At 46.1% G+C, this 26,428-nt stretch overlaps 1 long non-coding RNA gene across 2 annotated transcripts in view; it reads right to left on the bottom strand.

Annotated features, from left to right (window-relative positions):
• LOC131504107 (uncharacterized) overlaps positions 1-26,428 on the bottom strand; it is a 54,736-nt gene that overhangs the window by 9,498 nt on the left and 18,810 nt on the right. The window contains exon 4 of one of the 2 annotated variants that reach the window (XR_009257779.1): positions 24,644-24,715. The exons of the other annotated variant lie outside the window; for it this stretch is intronic. This is a non-coding gene — a long non-coding RNA (uncharacterized LOC131504107). Of the gene's footprint in view, positions 1-24,643; positions 24,716-26,428 lie in introns of those variants that run through there. 2 annotated transcript variants of the gene reach the window in all.

The following is a 26,428-nucleotide window of genomic DNA, read 5'->3' as shown; positions in this document are numbered from 1 at the left end:
TTCTTCGTTCCTGTAGATTTATGACTTTTCCCAAAATCCAATTACGGTCACTTCATTGGAATCTCAGGTAGGACAAAGATAACTATGTCCTTCAATCGCCCCACACTTAAAACACCAATCTTTTACTGAAAAACAAAAATTTATTTGTGAATTAAAGAGGACTAGTTGGATTAAGCCGTGATTCATCATGACGAGTTTTTAGCTTGGAAGATATTTACTTTACACCCCCGAGCATGTACTTGAAATCTGACTCCGCAACAATCAAAGACTGGTTTCAGAAACACAGACGGAGATCAAATTATGGTATTTGTTGAAAACGCACATTCTTAAACCCACCCTTGAGTGAATGCATCAGACTTCTGAGGTTGAGCCCAAGAGTTTCCCAGATAATCAACAGGTCTGAAGTTTGAGAAGCACTGTTCTATTTCATATTATTCATGAGTGACAGAATATTTTGATTCAGCGTTTTAGTGAAAAGCTACATTTTATTAGGAAAAAAAAAAAAAGACCGTGAAAATGTAACTCTTAAATAAGTAACGCCTTGTTTGTTTGCTTGAGATTTCACCATATCCGCGTGAGCCCAGGGGGTTGGTGCAAACAGCCCTACATGGAAACGCCATCATTCACCTGTTGTTTGCTACGTGCAATTGAAGAACCTCAACTTCCTAGGAGCAGTCTAAGGATTCAGAGTCCTAAGGACCAGCTCCACGGACTCGAACACCTGACAGTGACAACAAATGACAACAGCCGCCTCCGTTAGACTCTGGATAAAAACGAACATGTGTTCCAAGGCCTTGATGAGCGAAATCAATTACGCAAAGTGAAACTGTACATTATTCTTTTGTTCCACCCCTGATCTCTAGCTGACAGTGAAGTGGGAAGTCAGCCTTCAGCGGTTCCAGGAAAGCCCAAAGCAGGTGATGGGCAATCGCCTCACTCCATCCTGCAGGCCCGAGCCACACAGTGGTGCGTGTTGCTCTGTCCCAAGACATCTGGCGCTCAAGATGGTTTGTCGCTCCTTTCCTCTTAAAAATAAGAACACTAACGCTCTTTCGGATTATGATAACAGTAGGTGCTGATCGAAGACAAATCAGAAAACTGAGAAAAGCTGAGAAGACAAGAAAGTTGACCTTCATCCCAGAGACCAGCAGGCTTAATGTGTTTGTGTGTTCCCACCTAAGTCTCTCTTCTGCCCTTACCTTCTTCACATGGTTGAAATAAGGCCTTTTAGCCAGTTGTGCGCCTTGTTTTTTTCCCTCTTAACATTGGTAAGCATGTCTCCGCATGACTAAGGTTCTTTATAAACACTTTTAAAGGTTGTATAGCACTAATTTTGTATCTATACATTCATTTAGCCACTCCCCAACTGCTGGATATTTATGTTGTTTCTGACTTTTTGCTGTTACAAATAGCGTACCATGAGGCTTTGTGTCTAAATTTTGGCCCACATTTCCAGCTTCTTCCTAAGGATGCCTTCTAGAGATCATGAATATTTTAAGGCTCTTGATAATTATCATACTATTTTCCAGAAAACTCCTGCCAGCAAGAAAGGAGAATCCTCCCCTCACTATAGTTCAACGGGTCTGGAGATTATAAATTCTTCCTTAACCAAAATGACATATGCTTATCGTTTTAAGAAATAAATATTATTAAGAGGGACATAATAAAAAACACTAGTCCCCTGACCCACTGTGTTCTGCCTTCCTGTCCACAGTCCAGGGACAACTTTTTTAGCTATTAACTTTTTTTAGCTGTTGTTTTAGGTGCTTACCTCTCGTAACATGTTTATTCCACAATTTCAAAATTGTAGACATTATCTAATCACTTAGTTCTGCAACAGATTAGGATTTAGGTCATTTTCACTACTCCCTGCTTCCCCACGTTTCCTTCCCTCACCCCCCACCCAATAAACTTATATCACTGTTTTGTTTTACCAATTATGATTGATAATTAATTATTACATAACAATAATATCTCATTTTGATGGTCATTAATGTGTTATAGTTGTTATGATGACTATAATAAATTCTTATAAATGCTATTCAAGAGACCCATGTTGTATATTGATATTACATTTACTTTCCTACCCCTTTTTGCCAGGGCTGGTATTTCTTTAAAAAAAAATTTTTTTTAGCGTTTATTTATTTTTGAGACAGAGAGAGACAGAGCATGAACGGGGGAGGGTCAGAGAGAGGGAGACACAGAATCTGAAACAGGCTCCAGGCTCTGAGCTGTCAGCACAGAGCCTGACGTGGGGCTCGAACTCACAAACCTGAGCTGAAGTCAGACACTCAACTGACTGAACCACCCAGGTGCCCCTCATTTTTTTTTAAGTACACTCCACACCCAGCTAGAGCCCAACCTGGGGCTTGAAACCACAACCCCAAGATCAAGATCTGAGCTGAGCTGAAATCAAGAGTTAGACGCTCAACCAACGGAGCCACCCAGGCACCCCTCTGCAGACATTTTTGATTTTCATAACTAGAAAGGGGGATTGCTACTGGCTTCTAGTGAATAGAGACCAGGGATGCTGTTCAACATCCTGCGATGCACAGACAGCTGCTACAACACAGAATTATTATCATTTTAGGAGCATAAAGGGGACATCGACATATATGTTTAAATTGATACCTTTACATCACCCAATCTCTTGGAAATTCAGTTTATTCACTCATAAAATGGGATCCTTGGGACTATTTTTAGATTAGTAGGGCTAAATGAGATGATTTATGAAAAGAGTCCAAAGCATAAAAATTACTTAAAACTATCAGCGGTTAGGGGGGCCTGGCTGGCTCAGTGGGTAGAGCATATGACTCTTGATCTTAGGGCTGTGAGTTTGAGCCCCACGTTGGGTGTAGAGGCTACTTAAAAACAAACTCTTAAGAAAAACTATCAGAAGTTATAATTTAAAATTTTTGAATAGTTTGACTTTTTTTTTTTAAACCTTATCTTCCTGGGGCTCCCGGGTGGTTCCGTTGGTTAAGCGTCTGACTCTTGGTGACGTCTTGGGTCATGATGTCACGGTTGGTGAATTCAAGTGCTGTGCCTGGCTTTCCGCTGATGGTGTAGAGCCTGCTTAGGATTCCCTCTCTCTCTCTCTCCCTCTCTCTCTGCCCCTCCCCTGCTCACACACTCTCTCTCTCTTTCTCAAAAATAAATAAATAAAACGTAAAAAAAGTTAAAAAATTTTTTATCTTGCTTACGCTTCTTTGTACTGACAATGTTAGAATGTTTTTATAAACTTATTTTGCAATTTGCAGTCACTCTACTGTGATTTATGTTTAACTCCTTTATTCAAATTTATTAACATTGTATGTTTTTTTTTTTATAACTCAAGGACTATGATCCCACCAGGTTCAAATTTATTAAAATTCTATGTTTTTTTAAAACTCAAGTACTGTGACCCCACCAGCTTGTGACCAGAAAATAAAGTCGCATTTACTTTAATACCCAATGTATCACTTGAATTGCTACCTCTCAAATTAGAAGGAAACTCGCTATGTTGCGGGGTTACTCTTCGGTGGTACCCCCGAGTGAATCCGGAGTTCTTGAAAGGCCTGTCCTCAGCGCGTGCTGCCCCCTGCTGGGAGAGCAGGGACTTGCATTCACCCCCCCACCAAGGGCTGTCCTCTTTGCTCACCCTCCTCATGGCTCCTCCTACTGGTTGCCCGTGCCTCCCACGTCACCGTTCAGTCCCTGATGGTGGTCACTGGTATGCGGGATAACAGAACAAACCCCTGCAGGTCCACGGAGGTGGAGACCAGATGGGCGCCTCCTCCCACCCACCCCAGGGGACTCTTGTTTTCACTCCCTCTGGTACAGAAATTGGCCAACCGTTGTAGGTGGTGACGGATGACCAAGATATGACGCAGCCCTCAGTATTCAAGTCAAGGAGGACTGTTCCACGGTGACACTGCCCATAGTCCGAGTGGTCAGCTGTTCAACGACCTGTGTATGCTTTAGTGGTTTTCTATATGACACATACTGAGCATTTGCTATGCGCCCGATGTGGCATTCAGTACATGAATTGTTCCGGACTGATTCCTCCCCACATTTAAGGAGTTGAGCACGTTATTACTATAATTCCCATTTATAGACAAGGCTTAGGTAGAGGTGGGTAATTTGCCAAAAGACATGGAGCCACCAATGAAATGTAGAACCGTCGGTCCTCAACGCCTCACTCGGCACAGCCAAGGTACTAATTTTTTCAAATCTGCATGCACTGTAGTTATTTCCTCCAAGGCACACTTGGACAGACCAGGCAGTGTCTAGAACAGACCCTGTCCTCTCTTAAAGGCACATGTATCCCTAGAAGCCCCTATATTTAATTTCTTCAATTTGGCCTCAGCCAGAACCATCCAAGTCCATGAGCACATGTTTGAATTTTTGAAATCCACAGTGGGGTGGAGTAGAGGGAGGGTTCAAGGACCTAATCCTTTTCTCACAAGAGAAGACTCTCCCATACTTAATAAATCCCATACCTAAATAAATTAGCACATGCACAGGAAGATAGAAGGGAGGCCCAAGCATGCATGGGTCTGCTGGGGGAAGGATTGTGTTTCAGTGTCTCCCCAGAGTTGCCCCAAGCCCTGCCGGTCCTAAGTCAGTCATGTCCCATTATATAAGGTCACTAGCGCCCTGTACGTATAGTGCGTTGCTTTTGTAAATCATCATTTTATTGCTTGTCAAGGAGTAATGATTTCCCAATGTCAATCTTCCTGGGGAGGGAGTAGGAACAGACAAGTCCAATGGGTTCCATCTCTGTCTCGGTTTGCTATTCTAGCATCTTTAGACTCTAAATCAGAAAAGAGAAACAAAATTGGGGCGCCTGGGTGGCTCAGTCAGTTGGGCGTCTGACTTCGGCTCAGCTCATGATCTCTCACTCAGTGAGTTCGAGCCCCATGTCAGGGTCTGTGCTGACAGCTCAGAGCCTGGAGCCTGCTTCGGATTCCGTGTCTCCCTCTCTCTCTGCCCCTAGCCCGCTCATGCTCTGTCTCTGTCTCTGTCTCTCTCTCTCTTAAAAATAAATAAACACTAAAAACTAAAATAAATTAACACGTCTCCCTGCTGTCCCATGGCGACCTTTGACATCCCACCTTCCTGATTCCTGTGAGCCCAAGCACCTTTCTTGTTCCCAAGTCCTTCATCGGTAGTGTTATTAGACTAAATATTTTCTCTCCCTCCACCCCCAGGTTCATCTGTTGACATCTAATTTCTAGTGTGATAGTATTAAAGGTCAGACCTTTGGGAAGTACCTAGGGGATGAAGGAGTAGCCCTCGCCAAGTGGGATTCGTGCCCTTAGGAGCTAGCTCACTCCTGCCACCCTGTGAGGGTACAAGGAGAAGCTGACTGTCTCCTACCCAAGAGAGGGCCCTCACCAGAATCTGACAGTACAAGCACCCCGATCTTGGGCTTCCAGTCTCCAGAACTGTGAGAAATAAATTCCCGTGGTCTATAAGCGACTCGGTCGTAGCAGCACGAGCTAGGAAAATACTATCTAGCAGATAAATTAGGAAAATGATCTATCTCCCTGGTGATTTGTGCATCTGCTGTGGCAGGGAGGCCTGGATTAAACTCTCAGTGTGGATCAGGCTCCCAGCTCACCCCTCTCACCTTGCATTGAAGCACTGGGTCGGCGTTGGGAATTTTGGCAAAGGAAAAAGTAATTTCAAGGCCTTCAGCATCACTGTTTGAGGGAGGAGGCTCCGGGGCCAGCTTAAATCCTGCCTGTGCTTGTGAACTCCAGCCCGGGTCTGGGCAAGTTACTTCACTCGCTGGTCACAGGGGTTGGAAATAACACCCATCCCACAGGGTTGTTGTGAAGATTGAGGACAGCGGTCCGCGTGGGGAGCTTAGAAAGGGGCCTGGCGATCAAACACTGGCGGCCGGTACTTAACTCCTGTATTCCCAGCGTCGGCTGCGGCGCCCAGCCCCAGCAGGTGCCCCACATTCTTGCCTCTACTGTCACCGTCGGCCACCGACTGACTCACATTTCGTGATGGGCCTCGGAACAATCTCCAGGTCTGGGGGCGTGTGTGTCTGCCCTCCCAGAAAAGCACAAAAATCCTAATGTCAATCGACTATCTCCACATTTCAATCGAAGTGAGGCCCAGGAGAGAAAAAGCTCTGGAACTCTAAGCCTTAGTGAATAACAGAACTTAATGTGGGGCGCCTGGGTGGCTCAGTCGGCTGAGGGTCCGACTCTTGATCTCAGCTCAGGTCATGATCTCACAGTTTGTGAGTTCCAGCCCCACACGGGGGGGGGCTCTGTGCTGACAGCTCGGAGCCTGCATGGGATTCTCTCCCTACGCGCGCGCGGGCGCGCGCGTGCGTGTGTGTGCACGCACGCCCGCGTATGTGCTTTCTGCCAAAATAAATAGATAAACGTTAAAAAATAACAGAACTTAAGGTGATTACAAGAATCACATTTTAAAGTTTGTATCTAAATTCGTGACTTAATTAGGTCTTGTACCTTTCTTTTTTTTTTCTCTCTTGAAAGCAAAAACACAGAACCAGAGGGATGGGGTGTTTGGAAGGGACTTCCTTCAAAGCAAGAGGGCACTGTCTAGTCCCGCGTGTGCCTGAGGGAAATCGGAGTTAGTGCCAGTAATGAAGCTGTCCTGACACCCTGGCCGCTGGCACCGTGCTTCATTTAGAATTAAGTTGCCTTTGGCCTGAATCGGCTATATTTGTATTCCACTCTGACCTGAGAGTGAACTAATGTTCTGCCTTTGATTTATAATTATCACTCTAAGCCACCATGATGAACTTATTCCTTAACTCTTAAGAGAGAAGGAACTGCCTTTTTGTCCCAGTAAGGGTGACATGGCAATTTTAAACTTGGGAAGAGGTCTATCTAACTGTAAGTCACCGCAGACGGTGACCGTAGTTTGTCACATCTCTGTACCCCCGTGGCTCCTGCTGCCTGAGGTCTGGTACATAACAAGCACTCGATACATGTACTGTTTAACCCTTGACTCTCTCTCTCTCTCTCTCTTTTGCTTTTAAAAACAAGAGAAAGTATGAAAGAACCCAAATAAGTTTGGGATGTTTAAAGTGATATTGTTAACAGTTACGTTTGAGGGTTGCCTGGGCGGCTCGGTCCGTTAAGTGTCTGACTCTCGGTTTCGGCTCAGGTCGTGATCTCACGGTTCTTGAGTTTGAGCCTCACACAGGGCTCCACGCTGACAGGGCGGAGCCTGCTTGGGATTCTCTCTCTCTTTCTCTCTCTCTCTCTCTCTCTGCCCCTCCCCCACTTGCTCTGTCTCTCTCAAATGAATAAACTTTTAAAAAAAGTTTCATTGAGCCCAATTTTTACTACTAATGAAATGGAGGTAGTATAAATGTCAAACATGGGGGATACCATAGTGGATTTAAAATGAACTTAAACACTAATGAGTAGGCTGCTATCTTAATCATTTCATTTTAGCCTGCTTAATGTATTCCATAAGCTTCTTTGTCTTTTGTTTGTTTGTTTGTTTGTTTAGGGAGACAGTGCAAGCCGGGGGAGGGGCAGATGGAGAGAGAGAGACTCTTAAGCAGGCTCACGCTCGGCATGGAGCCTGATACGAGGCTCGATCCCACAACCCTGGGATCATGGCCTGAGCCGAAATCAAGAGTTGGGTGCTCAACCGACTGAGCTGAGGCACCCAGGGACCCCACTGTAAGCATCTTTTGACCACATGTCTTCTGCTTAACACGAAGGTAAACTCCCTCAGACCCGTGGTCTCAAAGAGGTTCTGACCGAATTAGGAGAGCACCTCTCTTTTTGTGTGGTCTGTATGCTAAATCTGTACTAAGATCTCCAAGCTTTGAGCAGAGACACGGGGAGGCCCTGAAGCAAGTGACAGCGGATGGCCAGGGCATCAGGACGTCAGGACCCAGAGGGACTGCGTTGTGGTTTGTGGCATGGGGTGGAGGTGGGGGTGGGGGTCGGTGGGTGGGGCTTCAGAGAGACTGCTGGGCCATCTTTCATGTTGCAGCCACAGAAGACTTAATCCCAAAGACTGAAGTATTTGAGTTCATGTCTTACCTTCCTCGTTAGGCACTGAGATTCTTTTTTTTTTTTTTTTTTTTAATATTGGGATGAGGTCCTTTCTTTTAAAAAAATTTCTTTTAATGTTTATTTTTGAGAGAGAGAGAGACAGAGGACGAGCGGGGGAGAGACAGAGTGAGAGGGAGACACAGAATCCGAAGCAGGCTCCAGGCTCCAAGCCATCAGCACAGAGCTTGACGTGGGGCTCGAACTCACGGACCGCGAGATCATGACCTGAGCCAAAGTCAGATGCTTAACTGACTGAGCCACCCAGGCACCCCTAGGCAGATACTCTTAGAGATGGTTCTCAAGTGCCTTCCCCCAGTTGCACCCCTCCTACACCTTGCAGGGAGTAGATGCTTCACAAAGCAGTGTTCGTTGGTTGTCTTGAAGGATGGATGAAACAGTGATCGCCTTCCAGAAGGAGAATGAGAACTCACTGCCTCCTCCCTCTGCCTCTGCCCGCCCCCAGGTCTTCACAGCTGCATGTGCTCGTGTTGTTATCCACCAGCCCATGGACTGGGATGCCATGTGTCAGAGACCTTAGCACTCTCTGTCTGCCTCCGGGGCAAGGCATCAGGGGACCTCAGACTGCATCTCAGAAACAGGCATCCTATGTTCTTCTCCACCTTCTCCCCCGAGTTTCCTTCTTGGTTGCATGTCAGCAGCGCGGGGGCTGGCTCCCCCCGCTCTACACTGAGGCCAGGCCCAAACTTTTACTGCCCCCAGGAGAAAGTCTCTGCCCACGCCTGTCCACTGCCACACAGCCCCACTCTGTGACAGCTGAGGAAACAGGACCAGTCCACAGTCTTGGAACCTGGTTCTTAGGCCTGGCTGGTCCTGCCTCCTGGGGTCCAGCTCCTATACAGAAGCAAAGCATAGGCTGGGGGGTCTTTGGTGCCCTATTCTACTGTCACCGTCTGGACCCGGACCCTTGTCCTAGTGCCCGTGCGTGCTCAGACCTCTGGAAGTCACCTGCCCAAGTACCTGACCCTGAGGATTGACAACTGTGACAAGTCTTGTCTGGTGCCCGTTCTTTCTGAATCCAACTCACCCTTCAGGCATTATGACCTCCTTATTTACTTACTTCTCCCTGCAATCAGGGACCAGGTCCTGGCCCCTCTACTGCTCTGTCCCATCCTCCTTCAGTCGCCCTTCCTGACTGAGCCTCAAGTTCTGGTGTGACAACAGCTCAGTTAAGGGGACCCCAACGGGCCCAAATAATCAGGCCCAGACGGTGTGCGTCAACAGATTAACGTGCAAATTACAGACTGGGATCGAAGGGACCAGATCTTCTTCATTTTTGTGACCTATATCTTTTGTGCTCTGACCAGATCCCTTAATATTTATTTGATGAGTGGATGTGCAAACAAATGAACGAGAAAGCCCGAGAGGGCTCCCCCGTGGTCCTTGCCTTGTCCAGCTCAGCGTTTTCATCAGTGGGGTGCCTTTTGCGAACACCCAGTAAATGTGCTGTGGGAGATGGGATTATCAAATTGCAAAGGACAGGATGCGAGTTTATTAATACCATATTTCTCTAATTCTACCATGCACATGTTAAATGTCTGAGCTCGAATGCATCACACCATCAATGGCATGTCATAATTTCATTGGGAGTGTCTCTTCCGTCTTCATAGGAAATGTTTTTAATGGTGCACTTTACAATTAGAAGAGTCTTAGATTTGATGCAATACGGTATATCGGTTGCTGTAATCCAAATCAAAGATGATCAACAGGATGGGAAAAAAATGGAGTGATGCTCGCAAGATGGTATCCTGTCGTGATAAACAAGAGAGTCCTGCACTTAAGTTCAAAAAATCAATTGCACAAGTAAAAGATGGAGACAACTTGGCCGAAATTCAGTTCCCGTCATGGCGGCAGGAATGGGTTTGAGCAGACTGCTAAGAGTCGATAACAATGTCGCTGTCCAAAAAGCTAATGCAACTGTAGGCTGCAGAAATAGAAACAGAGTGTCCCAAAACAGGCAGAGATATCTCATTGTAATTTTCCTGGGTCAGATTGATTCTGAGATATTTTATTGGCATATTTTGAGAGGCACATTAACAAGCTGGGGCGTATATGTTTATCGAAAATGTGCTTTTGAGTTAAAACCTACATCCCTACTGACAGATGACTTTATAAGAAACAGCTTGAGTAAGTGTGTTATTGAATTTATCTTTTTTTTAAAAAAACAAAAAGACACATTTTATTTTATATTTTTTTTAGATTTTGGAGAGAGAGCGTGTGAGCAGGGGATGGAGGCAGAGAGACAGCATCTTAAGCAGGCTCCATGCTTAGCACGGGGCCCAACGCGGGGCTTGATCCCATGACACTGGGATCGTGACTTGAGTGGAAATCAAGAGTCAGAAGCTCAACCAACTAAACCACCCAGACTCCCTTTCTTGAATTTATCTTCAGAAAAATGCTAGATGCATTCTTCCCCAGGGGGACTCAGAAAGTTTCCTTTCATTTGCAGATCCAGGAATAGCTGTGTTTCCCGTTTGCTCTGATGGGCACTGAATCGTGTAAGTGTCCACGTTCCCCTTTGTGATCTGGTTGCCAGTCAGCTCAATGGGCAAATACAGGGCCTGCGTCTAGCCAAGTTCAGAGAACTGTATGTACTACGTTGGTCTTGGGGCAACATTTCCTGCATTGATTTCCCCTTCGCTAACATTTCCTTCATCATTTTTATCATGCTGCCCTATCATTTATGCTCTGCAAACCCCTCCAGGTCTCTTGTGGAATAAATTGGAAATATGAATGCATAAACACCAAAAGTAAGTATGTGAGAAACAGATGCATATTCAGAGCAGCGCAACTGGGGAAGCAAATGATGAGGAAACTGTTCCTGAGAGCGGGGGGGGGGGGGGGGGGGGGGGGGGGGGGGGGGAGGGCGGTGACGGAGCCAGAACTATCTGGAAAGCTACTACTCTCTACCAGGAAGTGAGAGCAATCCTTACAAGTGTGGACAGGCTTGCCATATTAGAAAGAAATTGAATGTATTCTGCGAGGCTCTAAGGTAGTAAAATCAGTGGAGGTTAGAGGGAGCTAGATTAAATAAGCCAAAATTAGAATGGCTACACTGTGAGATAGTGGGCTTCCTGGCTTGGGAAATACTCAAGGGGAGGCTGGACGGCCACCTGTCACGGATGTGAAGGACAGGATCCCCAAAGGAGCTTGGGAGTCCCGTCTGCCAGTGAGTTGGTACTTCATGAAATGGAAGCCGAGGTAGGGGCTGGGGGTGGGGGTGGGGAGTGCCACCTGCCCAGGGATGGGGCTCTGCTGAGAACCTTGAACCTGTGGGAAGGGATTCAGGGAGGAAAGGGCCTGTAGGGAGAGAAGCCACCTCACAACAGGGAGGACTGTCCCCTCCCCATGGGAACATCCTTCCAAGCACACTGAAAACCACACAAAGGGAAATCAGGAACACTGGATTAACACCCAGCAGCAGGGGGCCTCCACCTCTGCTGTCCCCTCCTGGAGTCTCCAGAGGGGGCGGAGGCAAGAGTGTGGCACTGTCGGTTCCCCAGGGGGCTTTTCAAATGCCATCCTTCACTCTGATTGGCCAACAATGACCTCATTGTTCCCTCAGGCCTTAGAAAATCACTTCTGCCCTTTCTGCCCCTCCCTCCTTTCCCAGTTCTTTACTCCAGACTCTGACAGAGGACTTCCCTGGCTGTGTATTCCTCCCCTCAAATTCAAAACTCCCATTGTCCTCGACCCTGAAGTTCCTGGGCTGGCTCATCCTGACTTCATTAGCCCCGCAGATTCATGCCCGGCTTTGCTCAGTCCTGTCTTCCCAGCGCTGCTAATGCAGAAGCGGCTCCCTTTCCAAACTGCCCCAGACACTCCCTCCCAGCTTGGTGAGTGCAGGACAGGCCTGGGGGACAGATGGAGCTGGCCCCGGATGGGAACAAGAAAGGCCCTGCCCGCCACTCCGGGCCCAGCTGCCCAGGGGTCAGCCAAGAGTATGAGGGGACAAGGGAGCCAGCCACCCCCACCCCCACCCCCAGCAGAGGCTAAAAACAGACCTGGCCGCCCCTGCAGTTTCCAGGGATCAGAACCCTCTTCCTCCTGCCCCATTCCTGCCGTCGGGAATGCCAGAACAGGAAGCCGCAAATCACACAGCCCTGTGTGGCTTCTCGCCCCACCAGGGCCACTCGGGATGTTCGTCTTAATCTGATTTTGGCGGCGTGAACTGTCCTCCTCTCTTCGCCCACCTCCAAGCGTCCCGGACTTTGGGATGATGTACAGTCTGAGACCTCCAAAGGCAGGAACCCGGCCAAGGCCATAAACCTGGTTCAAAGTGCCTGCTGACAGTTTATGGCGAAGGGCAGACACCATTTCCTGGCCCTGGGCCTGTCCCCGTGTTGCAGAGCACCCCTGCCTGCCGCTCTCCTCAACATGTTCACAGGCATGTGGTGTTCAACCACACCTGGTAAGCAGACACGGTTCCTGGGCCCTGGGTTTTCACACGCCCACCCGGGTCCTCTCACACCACGGGCTCACACGCCCAGGCCCTTATGTGCCGAGCTGTGGGCACCGAGGACAGGGTCACAGTAGGTACTTCAAGCCATATCAGAGGTGGCCATCCAGAAGGGTAAGAGGGGCCTTGCTGGACGCCTTGTTTTGTCTCCTGGAGAAATGACATGCAAATGAATTCTGAGAGAATCCAAAACAAGCTTCAGGCTCTGAGCTGTCAGCACAGAGCCCAATCCGGGGCTTGAACCCGTGAGATCATGACCTGAGCTGAAGTCAGACGTTCAACCAACTGAGCCACCCAGGCGCACCCCCCTTTGTTTTTAATGTTTATTTATTTTTGAGAGAGAGACAGAGCATGAACAGGGGAGGGGCAGAGAGAGAGGGAGACACAGAATCTGAAGCCGGCTCCAGGCTCCGGGCTGTCAGCACAGGGCCCGACGCGGGGCTCGAACCCATGGACTGTGAGATCATGACTTGAGTCAAAGTGGGCCGCTTAGCCGACTGAGCTGAGCCACCCAGGCGCCCCAAGGCTCCCCTTTTGCGGACTCTGGGAAAGGAGACTCCGGCCATCCTGACCTCTGGGCCCCTGCAACCTTCCCATCTGCCTGACTGCAGCTGGCTGGACCTTCTTCCTCACCGACAAGTGCACCAGCTCTGAAATGTCCCCTTCAAAAACCCCACCTCTGTCACGAAAAGACGTGGAGCAACCTTAAATGCGTGTTACTAGGTGAAAGATGCACATCTGAAATGGCTGCCAGCCCTGTGACATTCTTGGCGAGGCGAAGCTATGGACACTGCCTAAGATCAACGATTGGTGCGGGGCTGGGGGAGGAAGGACAAGGATGAACAGGCGCCCTGAGGATTTTTAGGGTATGATACCCTACGGATGGATGTGTGTCATTATGCACCGGTCCAAACCCGTACAATGTACCAACGGTGACACCCAACGTAAGCCACGGACTTTGCGTGGTTGTGACGTCTCGGTGCGGGCCCACGGTCCACCCACCGCAACAAACGTACCACTCTGGTGGGAGGCATTACTAATGGGGGGCACTACGCAGGTGTGGGGGCAGGGGGTGTGTGGGAAATCTCTGTCCTTTGACCCAGGTTTGCTGTGGACCTAAAAACTAAAGTCTATGTAAAAACAAATTCCAACTAACTTCCTGTCCTTCCAGCCCACACGTTCTAGTGCTTTCTGGACTACAACTGTTTGATGACACTGAGAGTGTCTCACTCTTCAGCAGCCCTTCCAGTCTTCACTTCGGGCCTCCTCCTCCTTTGATCCCAGGGCCCATCCTGATAAACACTCCCTTGCAAGTCTCCCCCCACCCTTCCCTTGCTCATCCCGCTCCTGGCAACACCCTCCTTCTCGCCACCTCTCTGTAACTGCTTTCTCCCCACCTGTGGCCAAGCCACAGGATGTGCCCAGCGAAACTCTTCCACCAGCCTGGCCTGGGCACCTCCAAGTTCACGACCACAGGTGTTCAGAGCCGCCCAGCACGCCCAGTGCTTCCCACCGTCTGGGTAACTGCCACACATCTTCTAGTTCTTGACTCAGCCTTTCCACACTTTCTGCCTCGTGTACCATCCCCAGGAGAGGCGCTCACCTGGTACTTCATGGAAAAAAATACAAACTTTTAACAGGAAGGCTCCCATCCTTGCATCTCCAAATCTGGAGTCCTACCTGCTGTTCCACCAGCCTCCTCTTCTCCAAGCCAGCTGAGGGAGTTGAAGTACCCTTCCCTTCTCCATCCAAAGCCAGTCCATTGGCTTGAGGCCGAGACCCCTCATTCTCTCTCTCCTCTTCTGCGGGCTTCGCTCCTACAGAGACCCCAACATCTCCTGTGTCATCAAGTTCCCCCTTCCCTAGGTCGTCCCTTTATAAACATACTTTCTATCCACTCCTCTTGAAAAAGAAAAGACACATTTATAAGATGCTTAATACCACTAGCTGTCAGGGAGGGAAATGCTCATCAAAATCACAATGGGATACTTCGCACCTGCTGGGATGGCTATGATCAAAAGGACAGAAAATAATAAGTGTTGGAGGGACGACTGGGTGGCTCAGTTGGTTGAGCATCTGACTCTGGATCTCAGCTCAGGTCTTCATCTCAGGGTCATGAGTTCAAGCCCTGCATTGGGCATGGAGCCTACTTTTAAAAAGAGAGAGAGAGGGGCGCCTGGGTGGCGCAGTCGGTTAAGCGTCCGACTTCAGCCAGGTCACGATCTCGCGGTCCGTGAGTTCGAGCCCCGCGTCAGGCTCTGGGCTGATGGCTCGGAGCCTGGAGCCTGTTTCTGATTCTGTGTCTCCCTCTCTCTCTGCCCCTCCCCCGTTCATGCTCTGTCTCTCTCTGTCCCAAAAATAAATTAAAAACGTTGAAAAAAAAATTTAAAAAAATAAATAAATAAAAAATAAAGAGAGAGAGAGAGAGAGAGAGAGAAGAAAAAATACAAGTGTTGGAGAGGATGTGGGAAATTGGAACCCTCCCACCCAATGAGTGGGAATGTAAAATGGTGCAGCCACTTTGGAAAACAGTCGGGCAGTACCTCAAAAAGCTAAACATAGAGTTACCATGTGACCCAGCTACCCCAGCAAAATGAAAACACATGTCCACACAAAAATCTGTACAAGGATCTTCTAGCAGCATTATTTATAATGGCCGAAAAAGTGGAAACAACCCAAATGTCCACAAACGGATGAATGGCTAAATAAAATGTGGTATGTTCGTACAATGAATACTATTTGGCAATAAAAGAAATAAACTACCAATACATGCTACAACGTGGATGAAACTTGAAGATCATGGCCAGTACGTAAAAACCAGACACAAAAGGCCACATATCATTCCATTCACATGAAATGCCTAAAGAGGCAAATATGTAGAGAAAGAAAGAAGATTCGTGGTTGCCTAGGGATGAAGGAGTTGGGAAAGTGTGTGGTGACGGCTAGTGGGACCAGAATTTCTTTTGGGGGTCATGAGAACGTTCCAAAGTTGACTGTGGACATGGTTGCACAACTCTGTGAAAATACTAAAAACCACTGGGCTGTATACTTCACACTAGTGAACGGTAGGATGTGTGAATTATATCTCAGAAAGCTACCGAAGCACAGATAAAATCCTTGAACCCTCAACCCTCGCCCCATCTGCTGCCCCATTTTCTGCTCCCCTTCACAGCGAAACCTTTTGGAAAAATTGTTTTACCCACTATCGCTACTTTCTCACCTCCATCCATCATTTGTCGCGTCCGTCAAGGTTACTATTTATCATTACTATTGTTGTTGTTACAAGCTTGCTATTTATGTTGGGGCCACTGGTGCAAGGACTTGGGCCACTTCTGCTCCATGGCTTGTGACCATCATCTGTGGCGAGAGCAAGGTCCCTCTGCATTTTCTTTTGTTTTCTTCCCTCCACCACCGATCTGGACTCTCCTTTCCTGCCCCGTCCCAGACGCACACGCTCAGGTACACTTTTGTGTGCGTTCTTGCGTTTGCACAACTTTTGCAAAAACGGTGGTACCGTTTTGTGTCTGTGGGTTTTTCGGGTGCACAAATAGCTCAGTGCTAGCCCCTTCTCGCTGAGACCGCAAGCACACCGGGGAGAGTGTGGTCTGGAAACCCAGCTCTGCCTCTTACCACTTGATGCAAGTGATTTAATCTTCACTGCTCCCACCCCATGACTGTAAAATAAAGACTCATGGCACAAACACTCACAAATATATACTGAGGGACTGCTATGTGCCAGGCACCGTTCCAGACACAAATCCCTGGCCTCATGAAGCTTGTATCTAGCATTGCTGTAAAGATGAAATAAATTAGGGGTGCCTGCGTGGCTCAGTCCACTAAGCATCTGACTTCGGCTCAGGTCAGGATCTCGCCATCCCCGAGTTGGACCCCCACGTCGGGCTCTGTGCCGATAGCTCAGCCTGGAGCCTGCTTTGGAATCTGTGACTCCCTCTTTCTCTGTCCCTGCCCCACTCACGCTATGCCCGTGTCTCAAAAAATAAATACATGTCAAAAAAATTTTTTTTAAGATGAAATAAATTAGAACATGGAAGATCCTATGTGTATCATATTTTCTTTTTTTGTCTACTTAACATCCTGTATGAAAATATCTGTGTATTGTTGGACATATATTTCCACCTTTCCTATTACTGTGGGCAGTGCCCCATGGTTGCATCCCTCACACTTTATCTGCTTATTCTCCAGTAAGAGAAACGTGGATTGTATGAGAAGACTCAGAGACAAGTGTATTCAGAACAGAAAATCAGAAGTTTCTATGCAAAGAAGTGCAAAAGAGTCAGCTTTGAGAACAAATGGTTTTGCAAATAAAAACCACAACAGGTATTTAAAGCTACAAAGTTACCAGTGCTAACCAAGCTTTCACTCATCTGTTCATGGGAGGAAAAGAACATTTGTTATTTTCGTAAGACTTTCCTCTCTGTGGAGGTGATCGCCAGCTTCAGACACCAGCATTGCCAAAGTGAAGAATAAAGTTGTTACCTTTAGTCAGTAACATATGGGATACGCTTAAGGCTTCCATTTAGCTTGGGGAACAGAAGCAAAGATAAACGTGTCATTTGCTATAGCAGTTTTTACTGAGGTTTATCTCCGCGTATGAAGTGTCCTGTTCTGAGACAGTGCAGTGTGGTATATACCAAATTATCTGAGGACAAAGAAGCAGTCTTGCAAGAAAATAAACAAAAAGGAAAATTAATTGATTAACTAATTAATCAATTCATTAATTAAATGCCATCACAAGTGTTTTTGTAAGATGGGCAGGGGCACCTGGGAGGCTCTGTCGGTTGACGGTCCAACTCTTGATTTCGGCTCAAGTCGTGATCTCAGGGTTCTGGGATCGAACCCCGAGTTGGACTCCATGCTGAGTGTGGAGGCTGCTTGAGATTCTCTCTCTCTCTCTCTCTCTCTCTCTCTCTCTCTCTCTCTCTCTCTCCCTCTGCCCCTCCCCCACTCATGCTTGCGCTTGCTCTCTCAAATAAAAACTTTTTTAGAAAGGGGCAGAGAGAGATTTGATACACAGACTGGAGAGGAGAAGACAATGGGCCCACAGAGGCAGAGACTGAAGAATGTAGATCTAGAATTTCTATTACTCCTCGAGAAGGAATTCTAGAAGGAGAGAGACATTGTAAAGCAAATAATAGTACAACAAAATCTCCTAGAGCTGAGGAAAGAAAAATATCTCAAATCGAATGGGCCCTTGAACACATGCACAATAAAAACGAATAATAATTGGGGCGCCTGGGTGGCGCAGTCGGTTAAGCGTCTGACTTCAGCTCAGGTCACAATCTCGCGGTCCGTGAGTTCGAGCCCCGCATCGGGCTCTGGGCTGATGGCTCTGTCTCAAAAATAAATAAAAACGTTAAAAAAAATTTAAAATAATAAAATAAAAGACTCTGCCCTGTACACAGTATGGTGAAATTTCAGAACAATAGACTAAAATATAGTAATTTGAAAATATGCCATGGAGCTAAAACACTTCACCTAGAAAGATTAAAATTCTGATTCTCATTCGTTCTCATTGATAACATTGTAGACAAGAAGGCAGGACTTGGTGTTCAAGGCCTGAGTTCAAATTCTGCTGGTACCACCTACCGGCTGGTGGGCGCCCTAGCACAGAACCGAGAACCTAAGAGTCCGTTCAGGCCACAGTTCAACATTCAGTCCACTCAGAGGCCAGTGGTTCAAAAATGGGTAGGTTAGCAAGCCTCGTAAGTAAGTTTCCTTACTGTTAGTTCTGGCAAGCCATACCTCTATAACATCCTACATGGCCGTCATCCCTGAGAGCGAGTAAGGGCAGCATAAGAAATACAGGAAGGGCAAAGGTGTCCTTGTAAACCATGAGTGACAAACCAGAGAACGGGGATCTGATCTGGTACAAAGACCTGCCCTGTGTTGCTCAGGAAGCGAAAAGAAATTAAAAATCACAATGTTCATAGTAACCCCAATTTCCCACTTAAGGAAATCTGTCCGTACTGGGACCACGCTCCGAGGTGACAACGGCAACAATGATGAAAAGAAGCAGTCTTGTTTCCAAATTGTTGCCACAACATTATGATGTCCATTCCCACGCCTGCCCCTCATGGACATGAGTTTCTGTGCATGGAAACTATCTAGTAATACATTTAAAAGGAGCGGAGAGGAAGCAGGACGAATACAACAGAATATATTATAAAATTGAACAGAATAAATGTTCCAATGAAAACCAAAGCTTTCCAGGTTTACATTTTTTTTGATGTTTATTTATTTTGAAGGAGAGAGAGAGCATGAGTGGGGGAGGGACAGCGAGAGAGGGAGACCCAGAATCCGAAGCAGGCTCCAGGCTCTGAGCTGTCAGCACAGAATCCAACACGGGGCTAGAACTCACAAGCCATGAGATCATGACCTGAGCCCAAGTTGGATGCTTAACAGACTGAGCCACCCAGGCACCCCAAGATTGTCAGGTTTAATAAAATATTTTGGATGAGCTGCCTAAACATTAGGCTACAGAAAATCTGAAAGGAAAAAGAGAAAAAATATGCTATTTGAAAACTAAGCAAAAGAAAGTTTGTATTACTGCATTAAAATCACACAAAGAAGATATTACAGCAAAAGCCATTACTAGCTACAAAGATGTACTCTTCACAGTGGTAAAATATTCAATCTACCAGGAAGATATAAAATTTTAAGTCTGCATGCAGCTATGAAATAGCCTCAAAAGTGTAGAAGTAAAAACTGCCAAATGTAAAAGAAGAAATAGACAAATTCCCCAATGATAGAGATTTTAATACACCCTATCTCAGTATTGACAGAACAAGCAGATTAAAAACACAGAAAGGGTTTAGAATATATGAAAAAAACAGTATCAGCAAAACTGACCTAATTAACATGTAGAGAGTACTGCACCCAACATCTGTAGGATACACATTCTTTTTAATTGCACATGAAATATTTAGAAAAATTGACCATATGTTTGGCCATAAGACAAGTCTCAACAAGTTTCAATGAAATGAAATCTTGCAGAAAGCATTCTTCAGCCACAGTGAAATTTAGCTAAAAGTCAGAAACAAAATTATAGCGTATGTATATATATATGTGTATATATATATATGTATATATATACATATACGTACATATGCGCATATATGTATACATACATATGTGCGTATATACATATATATGTATATATACATATACGTATATATATGCATATACGTGTGTGTGTGTGTATATATATATATATATATATATATATATATATATACATGTTCTCCAAATGTTTGAAAATTAAGCAATTTACTTCTAACTAACCTATGGATAAAATATGATGTCACCAATGGAAAATAGAAAATATTTAGAACAATAATGAAAGTAGTACACATTAGAATTTGTGTGATGAAATTAATGCTATTCTTAGGAAGGTATAATTCCTTTTTGTTTTTCAATGTTTATTTGAGAGGGAGAGAGAGAGCATGCACACACACAGGGGAGGGGTAGAGAGAGAGGGCAGGACAGAGGATCTGAAGCCCCAAGCAAGGCTTGACCTCATAAACTGTGAGATCATAATCTGAGCCGAAGTCAGACGCTTAATAGACTGAGCCACCCAGCCTCCCTGTGCATGTATAATTCTTAATGCACCCATTAGAAAAGAAGAAAGTCTATCACTCACCCCAAGAAAGCAAATTGATCCCCAAGAAAGTAAAGAAGATAATAAAGACAAGAGCAGAAATGTGTGAAATGTAAGATAAACATATAATAGATATAATCAATATAGTCAAAGGTCAGTTATTCGAAAAGATTAATAAAATGTTAGATCATTGGCAAGACTGATTTTTTTTTTTTTTTAACACAGAAGAGGGAACCAATGCCCTGACCTCACACGCTTCTTTTCTCTAACCTCCAGTGGGGCTTATCTTTTTAATTCAAACATTAGAGAGATGATAAGGCATTAGGAACAACTTTATGCCAATTAATTTAAAAATTTTGATGAAATAAATTCCCCAAAAATATAATTTACAAAAAGGAAAAAAAAGAAATCCTAATAATCATTAATTATTATAGAAATTGAAGCCATAATGAAAAACCTTCCTCCCCTCCCCCCCCCCCCCAAAAAAAAAGAAATTCCAGGGATGCCTGGCTGGCTCAGTTAGAAGAGTGTGTGACTCTTGAAGTCAGGGTCATGAGTTCGAGCCCTGCATTGGGTGTGGAGATCACATACATAGATACAATACATATATACATACATTAAAAAATTCTCCAGGTCCAGATGACTTCACTAGCAAATTTTACCAACCACTTAAAGAAAAAATAATAATATCAATGTTACATATACTCTTTCAGAGAATAGTAAATCAGGGGGATATCTCCCCAACTCATTTCGTGAGGCAGATATAACCTTGACTTTAAGGTTGTCTCTCTAGTTCATAACAAGAAAGGAAAATATTAGGCCGATCTCACTTATGAACACAGATGTAAAAATCTTAAACAAAATATTAGCAAGCCAAATCCAGCAGTGTATAAAAAAGGATACCACATCATGACCAAGTTGGGTTTATTCAGGAATGCAAATTGGTTTAGTTTTCAAAAATTAATAAATATAATCAACACAGAAAATAGGAAAAATTATATGAATTCTTCATTTGATTAAATTGAACATACATGTGTAATTAAAAAAGAACCCAGGGCACCTGGGCATCTCAGTGGGTTAAAGCATCCAACCTCGGCTCAGGTCATGATCTCATGGTTCGTGGGCTTGAGCCCCGTGTCGGGCTCTGTGCCGACCACTCAGAGCCCGGAACCTGCTTCGGATCCTGTGTCTCCCTCTCTTTTTGTGTCCCTCCCCAGCTCACGCTCTGTGTCTGTTTCTCCCTCAAAAATAAATAAACATTAAAAAAAAATTTTTTTAAACTACTTCACACACACACAAGCACGCGTGCTCGCGCGCGCGCGCGCGCACACACACACACACACACACACACACACATTATCCTAAGTGGAGTGTGTTAAGTATGCCACCCCTTTCCCTTTGGGGCTCTGTCCTACACATCACTCAACCTCATTACTGAAAAGTGAAATGGAAATTAAAACCTCTAGGAAGTACCACTTCAGACCCACGTGAATAGCTAGAGTAAAAAGACTGACAAAACTAAGTGTCAGCAAGGGTTGGAAAAGCAGGGACTCTCATACTTTGCTGTTAATGTGTAAATTAGCATAATCACTTTGGAAAACAGATTGACTTGATCTAGCAAACTTGCACAGGAACCCAGCAATTTCATTCCAAGGCACATACCCTAGAGCACGGTTCTCAGACTTTGCTCCGAAATTAGCACACCTGGAGGGCTTGTTAAACACAGATTGCTAGAAGCCTGGCTGGCTCAGTCAGTAGAGGATGCGACTCTTTTTTTTTTTTTTAGTGATTTATTTATGTTTGAGAGAGAGACAGAGAGTGAGTGGGAGAGGGGCAGAGAGAGGGAGACACAGAATCTGAAGCAGGCTCCAGGCTCTGAGCTGTCAGCACAGAGCCCGACGTGGGGCTCAAACTCACCAACTGTGAGATCATGACCTGAGCTGAAGTCGGACGCTGAACCAGCTGAGCCATCCAGGCGCCCCAAGAGCATGCGACTCGATCTCGGGGTAGTAAGGAGCCACATGTTGGGTGGCTCAGTTTTTATTACTTAAAAATAAAATCTTCAAAAAAAAAACACCCACAGATTGCTAGACCCCTCTTCCAGGTCTAGAGAGATTTCTGATTCAGTAGGTCTAGAGAGAGAGAATTCAGATTTTTCATTTCTAACAAGTTCCCAGGTGATCTGATGCTGGGACCACATTTTGAGAACCACTACCACAGAGAAATTCTTGCACATGTGCACTGGGAAACACGTACAAGAAAGTCTATCGTATCATTGTCTTAATAACAACAACGAGACAAATAACCCAAGTGGCCGTCAACTGTAAATTAGACAAACGGTGGTATATGGAACACCAGTGAGCACTACAAAGAAATGAAACACATCAACACACATCACCATGGATGATTCATGAATAAAAATAGCCAATCAAAGAAGGATACACAGAATATGATTCAATGTAATTCAAGTTCAAAAACCAGCAAAGCTGAGAAGATGGTCTTTAGGGATCCCTAGATGTTAAAACCATAAAGACAAGCTATGGAATGAAGGATCTGTGAGTGGAAGGCATACAGCGTACTTGATCTGGAAACTGATGCTCTATTCTGACTGGTGATTGATGACACAGAAGTTGTTTTTTTTAATTATTCTTTAAACTGAACAGATCTACCCTCGGACCAGGCTCTGAGGAACACCGTCCCAGAGCCTCACCGTGGAGCCGTCAAAGCTGGGCACCTACACCAGTATTTTCTCCAAGTCTGGTTCACCCATCCCTGGAAAGTGAGCGTGACATAGTCCAGGCCTGCACCTGCGTCCAGTTCAGGGTGAAGGTGGCTGGCCTGGCCTTCCCACCGTCTTCTGAGCAACTGGCGAGGCCAGAATACACATTCTTACCTCCACAAGGACGAGTCATAATTAAGCAGCAGTGCATGTAGTCCAAACCCGTATCTAGAAAGAAACATTTTTCTCCCAGAAACACAATCAGTAGAGATGTGCCTTGTCCACAGAAAATGAAAACTATTTTTTATTACTATGCAAGGGAGTTGAGCACCTGAGAGCCAGGCTCTCAGACCTGTCATTCCAGAAAAGGGTCTGTGTCCTGTATTTGCATAACAAAAGGTCTTTAGGAGTGTTTGGGTTTTTTTTTTCCAGAACAATGAAGTAGTCTGCTTCAAAGTTAACCCAGGGCAGAAAACTCCTAATCTTCAAATGAAACCCGACCATGTTGTTTCCTCTGTATAGAAGCCTCTGTTGTTGCCTTCTTCTCTCCCTCCCCTCTCTGCCTTTAAATCAGCAGTAACTTCCTCCTCCACACCAGTCACCTCCATTCGTGCATATCTTTGCCCTGTTAGAAAGTTCTTTCTTTATTGAAATATTTCTCACGAGGAGCCTTCAGCCAGTTGGTTCTGCTTTGCCCCTTGGGGCCAGAGTGTAAATCTAATCCCTCTTCAACATGACAGCCTTTCAAATAGGTTAAGACAGTTACCACGTCTTCCTGGTATTTTCTTTTTCTCTCAGTCCCTCGACCATCTCTCATACGGCAATTTTGAACTCCTCCTCTGTCCTGGTTGATGTGTTCTTAGATTCTACTGAGTCTCTCCCCAACATAAAGAGGGGAGCCTGACCTCCAGGTAAGTTCCTGTTTTCTCTCTACTTGCCTTTTATTCATTGATGGGGCCCTGCAAGTTACACTGATAAAGACAAATGAATGAGAGAAAAACAAACAAAAGTTTATTGGCATGTGCATCGGATACAGATGGGAGTGCTCTGTGATGAGTAACTCAGAGGGGTGGTTAGAGCTTTGGCGCGTATAGGATCTTAATAGAAGAATGATACATTTGTAAAGAAATTTGTAGAGAAGCCACCTGAGTTTCTAGGGTGGCAAATATATAGGAAAACCAATGGTGGACAAGGGCTAGTTTTAGCATAGTTGGTTATATACGTTCCTTTGGTGCCAGTCTCTGGGCTGATAAGGGTCTCAGTTATCTCTGGTGATTAACTTCTTTCTTTCCCAGCCAAGAGGGGAGGAGGGGACACCTTTCCAAATTTATGTTCCGCTTTGAGGCAACTGGGGAGGGCAGAGAGCTTTCTGGCACCCGCTTTGAGCTTTCTGGTACCTGCTTTTTCTCAACTGCCTCCAGCTCCAAATAATCCTGGGGCCAAAGCAGCGTGTTCTGCTACCCTTCACAGTCCTGATACGACCAGTCTGGACGGCAACAGGATCATCAAGCCCCCCTGTTCTAGATAGAATATGCCTATTAATGCCACGGTTTTGTTTTTTTTTTAATTTTTTTTTTCAACGCTTTTTTATTTATTTTTGGGACAGAGAGAGACAGAGCATGAATGGGGGAGGGGCAGAGAGAGAGGGAGACACAGAATCGGAAACAGGCTCCAGACTCCGAGCCATCAGCCCAGAGCCTGACGCGGGGCTCGAACTCACGGACCGCGAGATCGTGACCTGGCTGAAGTCGGACGCTTAACCGACTGCGCCACCCAGGCGCCCCAATGCCACGGTTTTAATGATGATGATGTGCATAGCTTCAGAAGCAATTACTGACTGATGCCAAGGGTAGGTACTGGAGGAGGAAAGAGAAGGAAATTAGTTTGTCTTTGAGAAAGCAGAAGCTATTACAACCATTTTTGTGAAATGTTTGTTATTGATGGCCTCGTTGTCACACAGCACAATAACAGCTGATGTCAAAACCTGAAGGGCTGCCAAACAAATGAGGGATTTGTCAGATCACATTTGCCATGCATTGAATTTGACAATAGCAGTTAACTCCAGATAAGTGGCCTCAGTCTGCAGAGTGTGAAGCTCATTGTATTAGTAACAGATAAGCCCTGAAGGCTCAGTGATTTAACACAATGAAAGTTTATTTCTTGTCTCTTTCTTTCCAACTGGAGCCTTCTCTAGAGGTGGCTCTCTCCTAAGCAGGGATTCTGAGATCCAGCTTCCTGTTTTGCCCTTGTCAACAGGCTGTCCCCCAGATTGTCCTGCCCTCGGGGGGAGGGGCGGGGAGGGAAGACTGTTTCACTCCAACCAGCCAGAGGGGAGAACATGGAACATGGATGGTCACCGGTGGGAGGCCTTTGGGCCAGGTGTGGGAGTTGAGGACATCACGTCTACCAATAAGCTATTGGCTAGAACTCACAGGGCCAACCTAGCCACGGAGAAGCTGGGAAGTACAGTCTAGGTATGTGCCTAAGGAGCAGAATTATTATTATTATTATTATTATTATTATTATTATTATTATTATTTGTCTCTTAACAATCCAATGTGGGGGTTCCTGTATGGGTGGCCAATAACATCTTGAATCACCGTGAAAGGCATTTGACCTCACGAGCCTCTGAAGGGGAACCTCCAGGGGTCTCTGGACCACGCTTTGAGACCACCACCCTAGAGTATTAGATGACCCTTAGGTGGGCTAATTTTCCCACACGACAGTAGGACATTCAAAGGACATGCGGTAATCTTTTGCCTTCTTCAACATTTCATACTCAGAATTAAAATGTCCTTCTGTGTTCTGCCTTCCCGAGGCTCAATTCTAGGGGCCTCCCCTCCACATTCGGGGCCCCTGCAATTCATCCTGACATCTCAGTCCTTGATTATGTCAGTGCCGTCTTCTTGTCTGTGGCCTATGACCTCTTCCCATCGGTTATATTCAGCTCAGACAGTGTATGGCCCTCCCCGGGGGCAGATCTCAGCCGTCTGTCCCTGCTGACTCTGTTCCTTTCTTTGCTCCTTGAAAATGACCAACAGAGAAGCATCAATGCTCCCCCGCTGCCTCCCAGCACCCCCTATACTGGTATCCCTTCTCCTGGGCCTTCCTGACAGGCACTGCCCTCCTGCTCAGCCCTAGCAAATTGGACTGGAGGCTCCCTCACCACTCAGAAGCCTGTGGTGTCCCATTCCTCAGTGGCCCAGGGGACCCTCTGTCCCCTCCTCATGCCCACATGGCACAGGCACACCTGTGCACCTCCCAGCACTCCCAGCAAGAAGGTGTTCAGGCTCCAGGGTAACTCTATCTTAGATCCTGCCCCTTCATTGCCTTCCAGTGGGAGATAAAGACGGGGCAGAACTTCCCGCTCCTGTGCTGCCGTTAGGATTTCCAGAGCGGGGCGCCTGGGTGGCTCAGTAGGTTAAGCATCCAACTCTTGATTTCAGTTCAAGTCATGATCTCATGGTTCACGGGTTCGAGCCCTAAGTTGGACTCTGCACTGACAGCGTGGAGCCTCCTTGGGATCCTCTCTCTCCCTCTCGCTCTGCCCCTGCCCCTGTTTGCATGCC

Source organism: Neofelis nebulosa, chromosome 2 (assembly GCF_028018385.1).
Source record: "Neofelis nebulosa isolate mNeoNeb1 chromosome 2, mNeoNeb1.pri, whole genome shotgun sequence".
In the NCBI taxonomy this organism is placed as follows: domain Eukaryota; kingdom Metazoa; phylum Chordata; class Mammalia; order Carnivora; family Felidae; genus Neofelis; species Neofelis nebulosa.
This window is presented reverse-complemented; position numbering and strand designations above follow the sequence as displayed.